This window comes from Bacillus rossius, chromosome 6, assembly GCF_032445375.1.
Source record: "Bacillus rossius redtenbacheri isolate Brsri chromosome 6, Brsri_v3, whole genome shotgun sequence".
NCBI classification, from domain to species: domain Eukaryota; kingdom Metazoa; phylum Arthropoda; class Insecta; order Phasmatodea; family Bacillidae; genus Bacillus; species Bacillus rossius.
This window is the reverse complement of record NC_086334.1, coordinates 48,436,753-48,449,170: the sequence shown is the minus strand read 5'-3', so window position 1 is coordinate 48,449,170 and position 12,418 is coordinate 48,436,753. Positions and strand designations below refer to the sequence as shown.

The window sequence follows — 12,418 nt, the reverse complement described above, 5'->3', positions numbered from 1 at the left end:
CAAAATGCTAATACAATACGTACATAAACACGGCATGAATAGTATACAGCATCTGCATTAATCTTCGAGAGAGAAACATGGATTGTTGGCAGCACATATTTGGGAAAATATTCTGACGGACGGATGAAGTCTTGTTGTGAATGGCTTGGCTGGATGCGTGGCGTTGACGGAAAAAAGGACGACGGACGAAGGCTACGGGCTATTGTAATTCTGCCTTTGCCAGTATTTGTCTCCGAAGTAAGGGAACAATTAATTTTCAACTGTCAGACAGAAATGTTGATAAGGTTCCCCGTCCGAGAAGTACCTTCGTTCGTGGGAAATAGTTAAATTAGTTTGAGAAAAGTTGGCAACTTGGCAGCATACCCGCTTTAATTTAACTAAAACATTATTGGATTAATAAAAATACTCTTTCTGCTTTTTGCAACGGAATTGGTAAGTGTAGTTACACGTCCGGACATTAATTACATATTCATTATTTTGTGGTAAGTGATACATTTTATTTAAAAGAAAGTCATCGACCAAGTCATTGCTGGTGTACACTTCATGTAATATTTAAACCTAAAGATGGTGCAACAAAAATGTATAAATAAATACATAGAGCCAGCCAATATTAGCCGATGTCAAAGTTAACTGGCCGTATAGCAACAGCACACTGTTTTCCGATGTAGAGTAATTATAGTTTTTCTGACTAACATCCTTTCAAGAAACTCTGTGTTTTCTAGGAATAAGATTTGATATCAGTTCTCCGTGTCTATGAATGATGTCCAGTCATGGGGTTTTTCTATGATATCCAGTGTAAACCAGTTATGACGTATGTCCATAAAATTGTTTTCGTCTCCCCTATTACAAGAACCTTTCAGAGAATATGTTGTATCTAAAATGTATAGAATGGTCAGCAAGAATGCAAAGGCTATATAACAAGCAAATTGAAGGAAGAACAGGGATTTTCAATCATCGTCACTTTATTGGCCCGAAATGTTAAGAAAAGAAAACAAGAATACACGCAATATACGCAAAAATCTTACGTTTATCACTTGCATTATGAATACTGATAAAAAGATATTGCAATTAATAACAAGTAAAAAATTTCTCAGTGAAAAATAAGCAAATTTTTGAAACTGCAAATGTTAACAATTGTTAACCTTTTTATTTTATTTTTTTTTTACTGTGAAGCGTTACACCTATTTGTTATTGTCGTATGTTAAAATATAGGTTGCATTAGACCCGTTAATTCTGGTCCAAGTAACTTTAGGTGGCTTAATAATAGTGATTTCATTATTCCAAAAATTTTACGTACTGTCTTGATGTTGATGTATCGGTAGTCTTATTTTCTACTAAATAGGATGAATTCCGTTTCAGGTCATTTGTATATAATTAATTGTGTAAAACAGGTTGAGTTACGTTTAATGGGTTGAATTTCAAAGTATAACAAATTTCACAAGACAAAATAAATAAGACTTATTACATACCAAGCTTCCAAGGCTACATGTTTAATGTTTTGGGGACTTCATATAAAGAGAATTCAATGGATAACATCCAAACCTTTTATATTAAAATGCAATGATCGTGGCCAATCCTTGATAAACAACTTCTCAAAATTTTATAGATTTAATGAGACACCAAAATGTACACAGATGCAGAAAATATATTTTAGTTTATTTAAGTTTTTAAGGTTAAATAACAATATTCGAGAATATATTTTACATTCATCTCTGCATTAGAAGCGTATAAATAGTGGCATATTGTAGTTATACAACATACAGAACATTCGTGCACACAGAAAATACATTTTCGTTATTTTCGATTAATTTCACCCCAACTTAATTTTCACGAATGATGTTAACATTCAACCTTACATAAATCCATATTGATCGTTTAACAACAATAAGGACATACGAAATGATTATACTATTTTACTATTTTGTTACACTGCACCAACTTCACCTTCTTTAAAGCAGTTTTGGATTTTCCTGTTGCACCAGGCTGAAAGTCATGCCCTATTGCCATAGTAAATCACATCCGATTGTTTAAAACAACATTGATCTATATTTTCGCCAGTTCAGGCGGCATAATTGAATGAATTAAAACTTTTTTATTAAAAAGTTTTTTAAAACACATCAATTACACACGAAAGTAATATAGCTAAAAAAACTTTTTTTTTGCTAATTTTGTAATTATTTAATCTTCTTCAAACTATCATTATTTGCACCTTATCATTATTATCATTATTGATACATTAGGTGCTATAAGTAAAATATAGTTTTAAATATCATATTTTTTTTGATCCCACTGTGCTTCATTTTAATTACTGCTACCGTTCAAATGTTTCGGATAGAACCCACAATTCAACTGTTCTTACCTACGAACAAAAACTTTCGGTGTCTGTTTATCTTTACTTAATTAAGTTTTTCCGAACAATGTTTTAATTTTCATTTAAACTTTTGGCCGGAACATTTGAAGCTTAGATGTAACTATATCATCTTTATGCACCTAGTTATTTTATTTTGTCCTTTCGAGTCACGTTCGGTCATCCAGAATTAATAAAGTTTGATACTCGCAAACGAAAAGTTAGCTTTTGTTGTCAAGATCTCTTTGTGCAGCCGATTTCATACTTTCCTTTGTGAAAACTTGGACACCTAGAAAACGGAGCAAAATTTTACAATACGTGGTTTGTGTACTAATGAAGATTTTTTGTAACCCTGCTTAATATCTTGCGTCTCATTGAGCGTTATTTAGCCGCATTTAGAAGTTGACACAGACGTGAGTCTAACGACTTTTAGCAAACCGTTGAATACATGCAACTGTGAAATAACTAATAACACTAATAATGTTTTACCATTCCTTTTTTTATGTGTCGCTGGTCAAAAGTACCAAATTTACACTTTTAATTAAATTTTTTAACGTAAGACTACTTCTGTGTGCTCGCTACTAAAATCTGCAATGAATAAAAGCCCGAAATATGTAGGTCTGCAGTGACCACTTATAGAAACGTATTCCAAAGCCTGTCATTATTACATAGTAAAACTCACGTTACTTGAGTCTCTCAAATCCCTTTTAAAGGGACACTGTTAATTTTATTGATATCAACGGACTCAATGGTTAACCTTGCCATATTTCCCAAAACGTCCGGACTATGCAAACATATATTTTCCTGCTACACCACCGATTTCTGGTACCTAACACATTTTTGGCTTGAACCAAAAACTTTAGGCAACAGTTTGTCTAGATACAGTTCAAGTTCCCGACATCCTAAGACTCTACACCACTGTAACCTTTGCCGAATTGACATTATTATATCAACCAATGTCATAGTTTACTACTGATTTAAAAATAATTATTCGTCTGCCTCTCAAAATGTTGATAGTAATGCTAGATAATTATCAATATTGACTATTCAAATAATTAAACACAAATACAGACCGATCTTTGAGGTTGCTAATCTGCCGATGCCTATTGTAAAGGGAATAATCCGTTTATACAAGATGCAAACTGTCATACGTCAATGCAAGATAAAACATATACTAAATGGAACATGATTTCATACATACGGTTTATAATAGACTTTTACCAATACTTTAAAAGATCGTGTTAAATTGTCTACGTAATGGCGAAAAATTTAATAAAAGAATAAGGCAGGCAATTACTTTTATGTTTGCGTTAAGTAATTAATATGGGTGTAGGCACGCTATATTTTAGTTCAAGAACGATGCCTTTTTATTCTTTTATGTCATTTAAAATAACCAGTACCCACAATATAAATTATCAACAGCCAGATTATAATAAATTTTTATCAGCAAAACAGAGTTTAATTTATCACGTGTATTGCAAACGAAAGTTTTATTTAAACTTTAAACATAGGCAACCTATTTTCTCAATGGAAAAACATTTACATAACTTCTAACTTTTTGGTTTTCTTGTAGTTATGGTTTCTTTAAGTACATCATCAATATTACTGCTCTTTTGCATAACCGACCTTGTAAACATTACTAAATGGCCAAAAAGAATTGGGGTTATTAAAATTAATATTACTGAAACACAAGACAGTAGAATTTATTTAAAATGTGCACAGCTAAAGATGAATTGACATTTTATCCTTCAAATGGCTTACAACAATTTGTGTTGTACTAACATGTAGAATATATTTGAAGAAAATAATCAAAATAATATTCTTGAAAGTTGTAGTACGTAGTTATCAAAGTAAATGGGTAACATATATTGCAGAGAGCAACATATATGATTAATATATTTACTTTTTTAAAACTGTAACTGTGACAACCAAATTATATTAATATTTTGAAAAATATATAATTTCAATTAAAATAATCGTCCCGTACATGTATAAAGCTTTTAAAATAAGCTTTACATTTTAACTATCCAAAACAAACGCTTAAAAGGTTAAAATGAGTAATAGATATCTTCATAGGAACACAATTTTTGTAATAACACACATAGTTAAGCAAGTTCAAATGTATGTGCTTGCGTGCAATATGACCAAAAATATAACGATTTTTGGGTTTAACAGTTAAGATGTAAATGGACCAACCAAACGCGTAAAGTTTATTTTAACTTAAAAAGGATATATATTAAACACAGTCCGTTACTAGTGATCGGTGCGTTACTACAGGAGTTAAGTTTTAGCTTTTTTTGGCGTGGCTGAATTGTATGAATTTTCGTTTATTTAGTAAGCAGATATTGGATGACCATTATTCAAAGGACTTACAAAAAATTCATGCTTTATTTTATAATACTAAGAAGCGGTTTCTCTCCCTACTCGATGGTGTGTGTGTTAGTTTTACCATATACTAGAAAAACGCCCCGTAAATTAAAGAAAAAAATTTTTACCTGGGAATTCATTTAAAAATTCGAAACGCAAACTCACAAATATTCGTTTGAATAATGTTTTACACAGCAGTGTCTGGATAAAAATAAAGGCGTTTTTAGTGCTGATACTTTGTATATTTATTCGAGCAAACATCCCATCATTTCGCCCTTTTTTGAAAGAAATCGTTGGGCGACGGAACAAAAATTCGCCGAAGAATTGGATTACATTTCTCAGAGAGGTCCCTGGCTTAAAGTTGGTGGTTCGCGAGGTACCGAAGGACGTAGGGAACTAATGTTTCAAGTGATGCGTTTTGTAATTTACTCAAGTACTTTTTAAGTAATTTTTTTCTGGTTATAACTATAAAGTGTACAGAATGTATTCCAGGATAGTTTCGCTATTAGAAAGTTTCATTTGGCACACCAACACTATTGGTACGTTCCGTGATTATCACAAAAAAATGACTATATACGAGTTAATAGCGCCAGACGCGGACCCGCCATCAATGAAAAGGTGAGCTCTGCGAAAACACGGAATACGTAGCTGCTCCGGCAACGAATTCTAGCGGCGTATGCGGAAACTACGTGCGATTCGCGCATAGAAATGTATTTGAAAATACAGTTTGAGAATATATTTATCCCGCTCTGCATTATTTTAAAGAATTTTACATTAAATTTCGTATCCGAGTTTCGTATTAAAAGTGCATTTGCCACATTAGAACATATTATATTTGAAGGATTTGTGCAATAGGAGTGCATGACTTTATGTAAGGTTTTGTACATGCGCCATTGCTAAGCACATGTATGTCTGTAGAAGAAAACTAAAGAAAAATGACAAAAAAACACAAAAAAAGGGGGTGTCTCCCATTTCGGGTCAAGATTTTATATTTACAGTGATTACAGATAAACTGATAGACTTATTCAATTGTTTAACTTTCACGAAATGAAAAATATATACAGTTCTTACTTTTTGCATAATTAGCTGCAAAAGTTACATTTTTAACATTTTTGGGTTGTACAAATAAGAATAATTTAATTTATTGTATAACTGAAACTTTTTATGTTTAACTGCAATACCACTGGCTACTTCAAGAAATAGTTTGAATTTATTTCAGAAAATATTAATTAATTTTACCTGGCATTTCAAAATTCTCAAATGTGTTATGATTTTGACAGCCAAGAAACTCGAAATGAGTTTTTGTAATAGAAATGCAAACCATATTATGAAGTAGCCAGTGGCATTGTAGTTAAACCTAAAAAGTTTCAGTTCTGTAATAAATTAAATTCTACTTATTTGTACAACCCAAAAACGTTAAAAATGTAACTTTAGCAGCTAATTATGCAAAAAGTATGCGCTATATATATTTTTCATTTCGTGAAAGTTAAACTATTCAAAAAGTATAGAATTTGATCAGTGATTATTATAAATATAAAATCATGACCTGAAAAGGGAGGCACAACCTTAAGCAAAAAATTGCTGTTGTCAATAGCAATTTTTTGCTTAGTTTATGTTTTTTTGTCATTTGAGTTTTTTTTTTAGTTTTCTTCTACAGACATACATGTGCTTAGCAATGACGTATGTCCAAAAGCTTACATCAAGTCACATTAGAACATATGAATTTTCCCATTACCGAGGTTAGGTGTTGCACATCTCCGGCGAGTACTGAAAGACTCGCTCCCTATTTTTTTGTCACGTGATCACAAAATTGAGCTTCGAAGAGCTTGAGCAAAAAGCCCCATAGGGCTCTTAGTACATTATCCTATGATGCCATCTCACTCGGAATTTCCGTCTCCACTAAACCTCTTACCGTCTGAACGGTTCAACGCTAGATGCTTTAATGGGAAGTATTTCTCTCTGGGGAAGGGATCTTAGAAGCCAGCGCCTAGTGTCAAAAACGGCACCGTGTAAAAAATTATTTATACACGTTCCAGCAAGTTTTATTTTTACATTACAGCGAGTTGAGAATGATAATGTTAGGCATATAAGCCTGATAGCTGCACAACTTGGCCATATTTTGGGTTGTTAAATTTTGAGAGCATAATTATTGGTACCTGTAACTTTCTTGATAGTACTCAGAGTTTCGTTAATCATATTAAAGGCATTCGTTAACTTGTAAATTTTTAACCTTTTTTTTTAGTGATTTTGATAGCAGGTTTTAGGTTGTTATTTCGCTGCATAGTATTTCTGAAATTTTTGGCACTTGAAATTGAACTAATATTATGTATTTATGTAAGGAAGTTATTAAGTATTATTAAGTAAGCTTAAAAAAATGAATTTTTCCATCTTTGACGCCCCCGCAAAAGTTTAACGGAGGCGAAGAATGCATCAACAATGCAATAGTCATTGCCATAGAGGCTAGGGAAATATTTACAATGCAACATTCGTTGCCATGAGGATTTTAAAACAAAACACAATTATTAACTATACACACACCCTCCCTTTGAAACCCCCTTAGGAGAATTATTTTCAAAAATAATAATATTATATTTTATTATTTTGAAGGGTATATTCACAAAATTTCTTCATCATAAAATTAAAAAAAAAAAGTGTGTGCGTTGATAACTCGTGTGACAAGTGAAAATTTTTGCCTATTATGTATAGATAGAAAAACATATTTACATTTTAAATCACAATATTCACGTAAAAATAAATCATACTTGCCAAATCAATCACTCTTTTCCACACGAATAAATACATTTTTGACACTTTTAATAAAATAAAATAAATATATCCCCCCTCCCCTTTTTGCCGTCTTCCCATTCGACCGCTAGTGCATGCGTTAGTGTGGCGTCGCCGCTGAAGCACTCTCCTCCTCTACAGGTTCCCCTCATGCGATCGGAATTTTCTTAACGTTCGAACATTGTGGCCCCCCCTCAACAAGAAAGTTTCAATTAAATTATTTTTTCTTACAAACTTTCATCCCCTATTTGCCTTATTTAATTTTTAAAAAAAATCTCTTAGTGCTTAACTACGTTTTATAAGTTATTTACTTGCAAAAAAAATCATGCTTTTCGACTCAACGGTTTAAGTTGTACGTTGTCCGTCTGTCAGTCGGTGTTAAGGGTTTAAATATACAGACATACTGCATAAGAGATTGCTCCCCCGTTTGGTTTTTTTTTAACCCAGCCCTCTTAGCATAAGCCCTACCGGCCTGGGACCCCATGTGCGAGGATACGGTAAACGCCGTATACGCGAATCGGGAAAGGTGTTAGAGATTCAGCTATGACCAGAAGCTAGGGCTACCCAACCCAGCATATTCACCACCTCGGCCCCCTGCCTCACTAAGCTGACCAGACAGTTGGCTGTGTCCTTAGCCCTTTGACCTTGTCAGCACTGCTGGCGCTCACCCCGATCTCCCAAATCACACTGACACCCCTCAAAACACCCAGTGAACCCTTGGTCCAACCTCTCCTAGTTGCCCAGGCTAGTAACCGACGTCGCTCACAACGTCGACTCTTCAAAGGGATAGGGAACCATTAGAGTCTGCTCTAAGCGATCGGAGTCATGCCCAATCTTATCCGGGGTCTTAGAAGAAACCTCAACGGGGACCCCTTCACTTTCACGGATCGTTCCCGCACTACTTCCAACTTCGGTGTCTTTTAATGGCATAGGCTGTTCGCCAACAGCTAGCAGACCTGCCGTGTATACTCTTGCCAAGGCAGGATGATTCTGCGGTGGTTTGCCACTGCATTCCGCGGGATAAGCGTGGGAGGGACATTCCAAAAAACCAGTGCTGAACCCAGGGAGAAGGTTACAAAAATCCCCTCCCTGTGTGGGAATCGAACCTAGGTCCTTTAGCCCACCAGCCAGACATGCTAGCCATCGGACCAAGTGGACGGACCAATAATATAATAATAAAAAATATTTTTTTACATTCATGTGTGATTCTGTTTGTTCTAAGTGGTTAGTTGCTTTCATTTTTTTTTCATTATTTATATACATATTTGTTTTCTTAAGGCGAATATAGCGGTAAACGATTTATCGATAAAAAAAAAAGAACTAGTGAAACTACATTTTCATGTCATATACCTACCTACGTGGCTAGCCAGATTTTGGAACATATACCACCGTAGCCGAAGGCAACGCCTTGTTTACTTCATTCGAGAACTTATCTCAGTGTCTTTAAGTTTTGAGGAGTACTTGTCACGCGATTGTGTTTGTCCATCATAACTTGTATGGCGATAGACATTACGTTTGGGTGTGTCCAGTATTTCTACGAAGTGGCCACGGTAGAGTAAAGAAGAATTGGCGCTAATTAAATATTGGTTTTTCGTTTAAGTTGTAGTGGCAGCTGTAGTAAAAAGGAAGACGCCGTCGATTCGCGGAGAAAATATTGTTTCTTGGGAACTCTTCTTCATTATAGTTTCCGCCCAAAAAAATTCTTAGAGGAGAAATTGACGTCTTAGTTAATTGCTTTTTGATTTACTTTGGCCAATTCGGCTTCCCTCACCAAAGTTTGTACTTTTTACGATGCTTAACGAGGTGAACGAAATTGAAAAACTGCAATATCTGGACCAATTTTCACATTGAAAAACAAGCAAAATTTCCATTTTATATTAAAAAATATATGATTTATAGTAGTGATCATCATAGTGTCGTAATTTATTTATTTAAATGTGTTTCTGAAGGCTGTTAATAAGAAACAAGTTGAATATTTTTAAAGGAATACTTGTTTCCCCTGCAAGCTTATAATTCACACAGAAACTTTGCTTCCGTGACACAAACTTATCCTGCTTTTTGACGTTACAACGTCTAATAAATCGATGAACGCCGGCTGCACGCACTAAAAAGGATGACTAATTGTCCCGTTACGCACATTGTCCCAGACGCTGTGTCCCGCTACGCTCATTCTACGCTTGCACCGCATCTATCTCTTCCACTCGATTGGAACAACCATCGATTTAACTTTTTCGAGGCACATTAAACTTGAAACACTCCCATTCTTTTCCTAATTTTCCTATCATCGTCCTATCCTTAACAGAATAACACAGATTGGAAGAAGTTAAATAGCAAACATGTATAAAAGTTATAATTAAAATTATCTCTTCGTTAAAGTAATAAACATATTTGAATTAATGAGTGCAAATAGAAGTAAATTTACCAATTAAAATGTAGATTTCATTTCACTCCTTCTTTGTATCAATAAAAATAGTGATAATTCAATAAAAATGATTCAATTTTATTAATAAAAGTATGCAATCATTTCATCAATGTTTTGTTATGACGTTGTCACGTTAAACTATCGTTCGTAAACCGACTTTACAGACAACCAATTTTTTTAATTAACGAAGTAATTTTAAGCAGATATCTGTGGTTGAAAAAAAATACTGGCTAATCTCATCTTAAACTAATTACACAATTTAAATTATAAAAAATTATTTTTTTTTGTGCCAATCAAAAGCATTTCGTTTTACGAAAAGCTAAAGAGTGATTTACCATTTAAAACACGTCAGTCAGTACCGAAAATGTTTGCAGAATTTAACTGATTTTTAAATATTTTGAAAGGCAAATCATTATGTTGGTTAGACAGTAATTTAACAGTCGTTCACGTTTAACTTTATTTTATGTTTTACTCTGGATTGAAAAAAGTCACTTTAAATTGTAACAGTAAAAATGAACACAACATACTTCGTCAAAAATTATAGCGATTTTTTTATTAAGTACTTCATTTAACAAGGCTATGCAAAGCCTGCACGTGTACAGGTATAATTTCTAGCTATAAATTTTACGCATGAAAAAAAAATTATATTAATTTTTCATGTTAATTTTTTTAATTCATTTCTTTTCGATCTTGAATCAAAACACATTTTTAACATGTCATATTACAATTACTGGAAATAGCACACGCACAGTTCTGGCTGAGTCGTGGATGCACGCCGATGTCTAGCAGAGTTGTTTGCCCCACTTTTGGTTAAGGGAGTAAGGGTGTTCACAACTTTCTCTACTGACGCCCTGAATAATGAATGGTTTGAGATGAGGTAGTGGAGTGTTGCAGAGGCGTTGTTAGTGTCCCACATTCCCTCTTGGACACACGCCTGCACACATGCACACGCACGCAGAGAAATAGAGAGATATAGAGATATAGAGATATAGAGATATAGAGATATAGAGAGAAAGAGAGAGAAAGTCCCACCCCAGAATTTTTTTCAGTTCTTCGGGATCTGGTGACAAAATTTTATGCCAACCGGGAGTCTACACGAAAATTATTACCCGTGGAATTATTCGAGGATAGTCGAATAGGCCAGACCTCACAATGCACGAATTTGTTCAAACCATAATAGGAGAAATTAGTTTTTTTTTCCATTGTGGTTCCTATGCTTGTATGAGCAGTGGATACAAAGTACACCAAATAGTAATCTCTCCCGACGTAGAGGTAAAAAAGTGTCCAACTGATGAAGCCAAAATGTCGGTTTGTTGAACTTCACAATCGGTCGCTAATCGCTCTCCACAGTGCAAGGCCGCTGGGAAGGATGGGAAAGGGCTTTATAATGTATATTTGCCGAGGCATCCAGGCATTTAGAGTGTGGTGTTTATTTTTCGTACTTTCAGATAGCTGGATCTTCTTAGAAACTACGTAGTATCCCGAGTTCTGAGCTCTGGGTTCCGTTGTAAACGGGGAAAATAGTCAATTTGAAGGAAATGTATGTGGACTCGACGCGTTTTGTAGGTTTTGTTAGTAATCCAAAACGATTTTCGAGAGTTCATGTTTAAAATAAACATTGTATTTGTAAAATTACGAAATATTTCATGAATATACGAATATAACTGCTTAATTATGTTATGTAGTTTCCTTCGTATATGTTAATAAAACATTTTCAACAGTTCGAACGCTGTCAGAACATCGACGTCTACCATCCATGGATAATTACTTAAAAGACAGTCGGGGCCTTAGATATAACATTCTTTGCTAAGTTCGAAACATCATATACCCCCCTCTCCAACCCCCTGCGGTTTTTTCTATTTGTTTCCCTCTCTATCGCGCCGTAAATCGTCGTAAAATAGCAGCAGTAGCGACGGGTATTAAAAAAGGTGAGATATAGTGCGGTTCTCGGAATGGGAACTGTGAAGTAGTGGTTGGGGAAGCACAGTGAACGCAGATTGCAGGAAATTGTTTCCTCCTCCCCCTTTTTTTCTCTCTTTTTGTTATTTTTTGCGGGGAGGAAACAGGAAAAGAGCATTGACAAGAGAATGGGACGGTCGTAGGGCAGGAAGGTGGAGAGATGAGCTTAGACAAAAAATAAAACACCGCGTTTTTTTTTTATCTCGCGACGTGCCGTTTTCGCAAAAAAAAAAAAGGCAGCGGCGGACGCAATATCTTCTTCGGGGTCGTCCGGCGAATGGGGATGGGCTGCGGCATCTACTAGTGAATGCCGCCATAGTTCATGACCCACGTTCGAAAAGGATAACGAAAGCGAGAGAGAAAATATAAAAAAAGTGAGGGGGGGGGAGAGTAAAAGGTTAAGTGCCACCATAACAAAAAAAAATGCCCCGAACGCTCAGGCTGCGATCACAGATAACGTCGTCGGCTTTTCCTCTCGCAAAAGTGTATATCCTAGCATCCAGCGGTTCGAGGTCACATGTTGAGAGGGTTCAAAGTCA

General features: G+C 34.8%; 1 protein-coding gene across 4 annotated transcripts in view; it reads left to right on the top strand.

Annotated features, from left to right (window-relative positions):
* The window catches only part of LOC134533159 (3',5'-cyclic-AMP phosphodiesterase-like), a 779,555-nt gene that overhangs the window by 564,480 nt on the left and 202,657 nt on the right, over window positions 1-12,418 (top strand). The gene's annotated exons all lie outside the window — the stretch shown is intronic.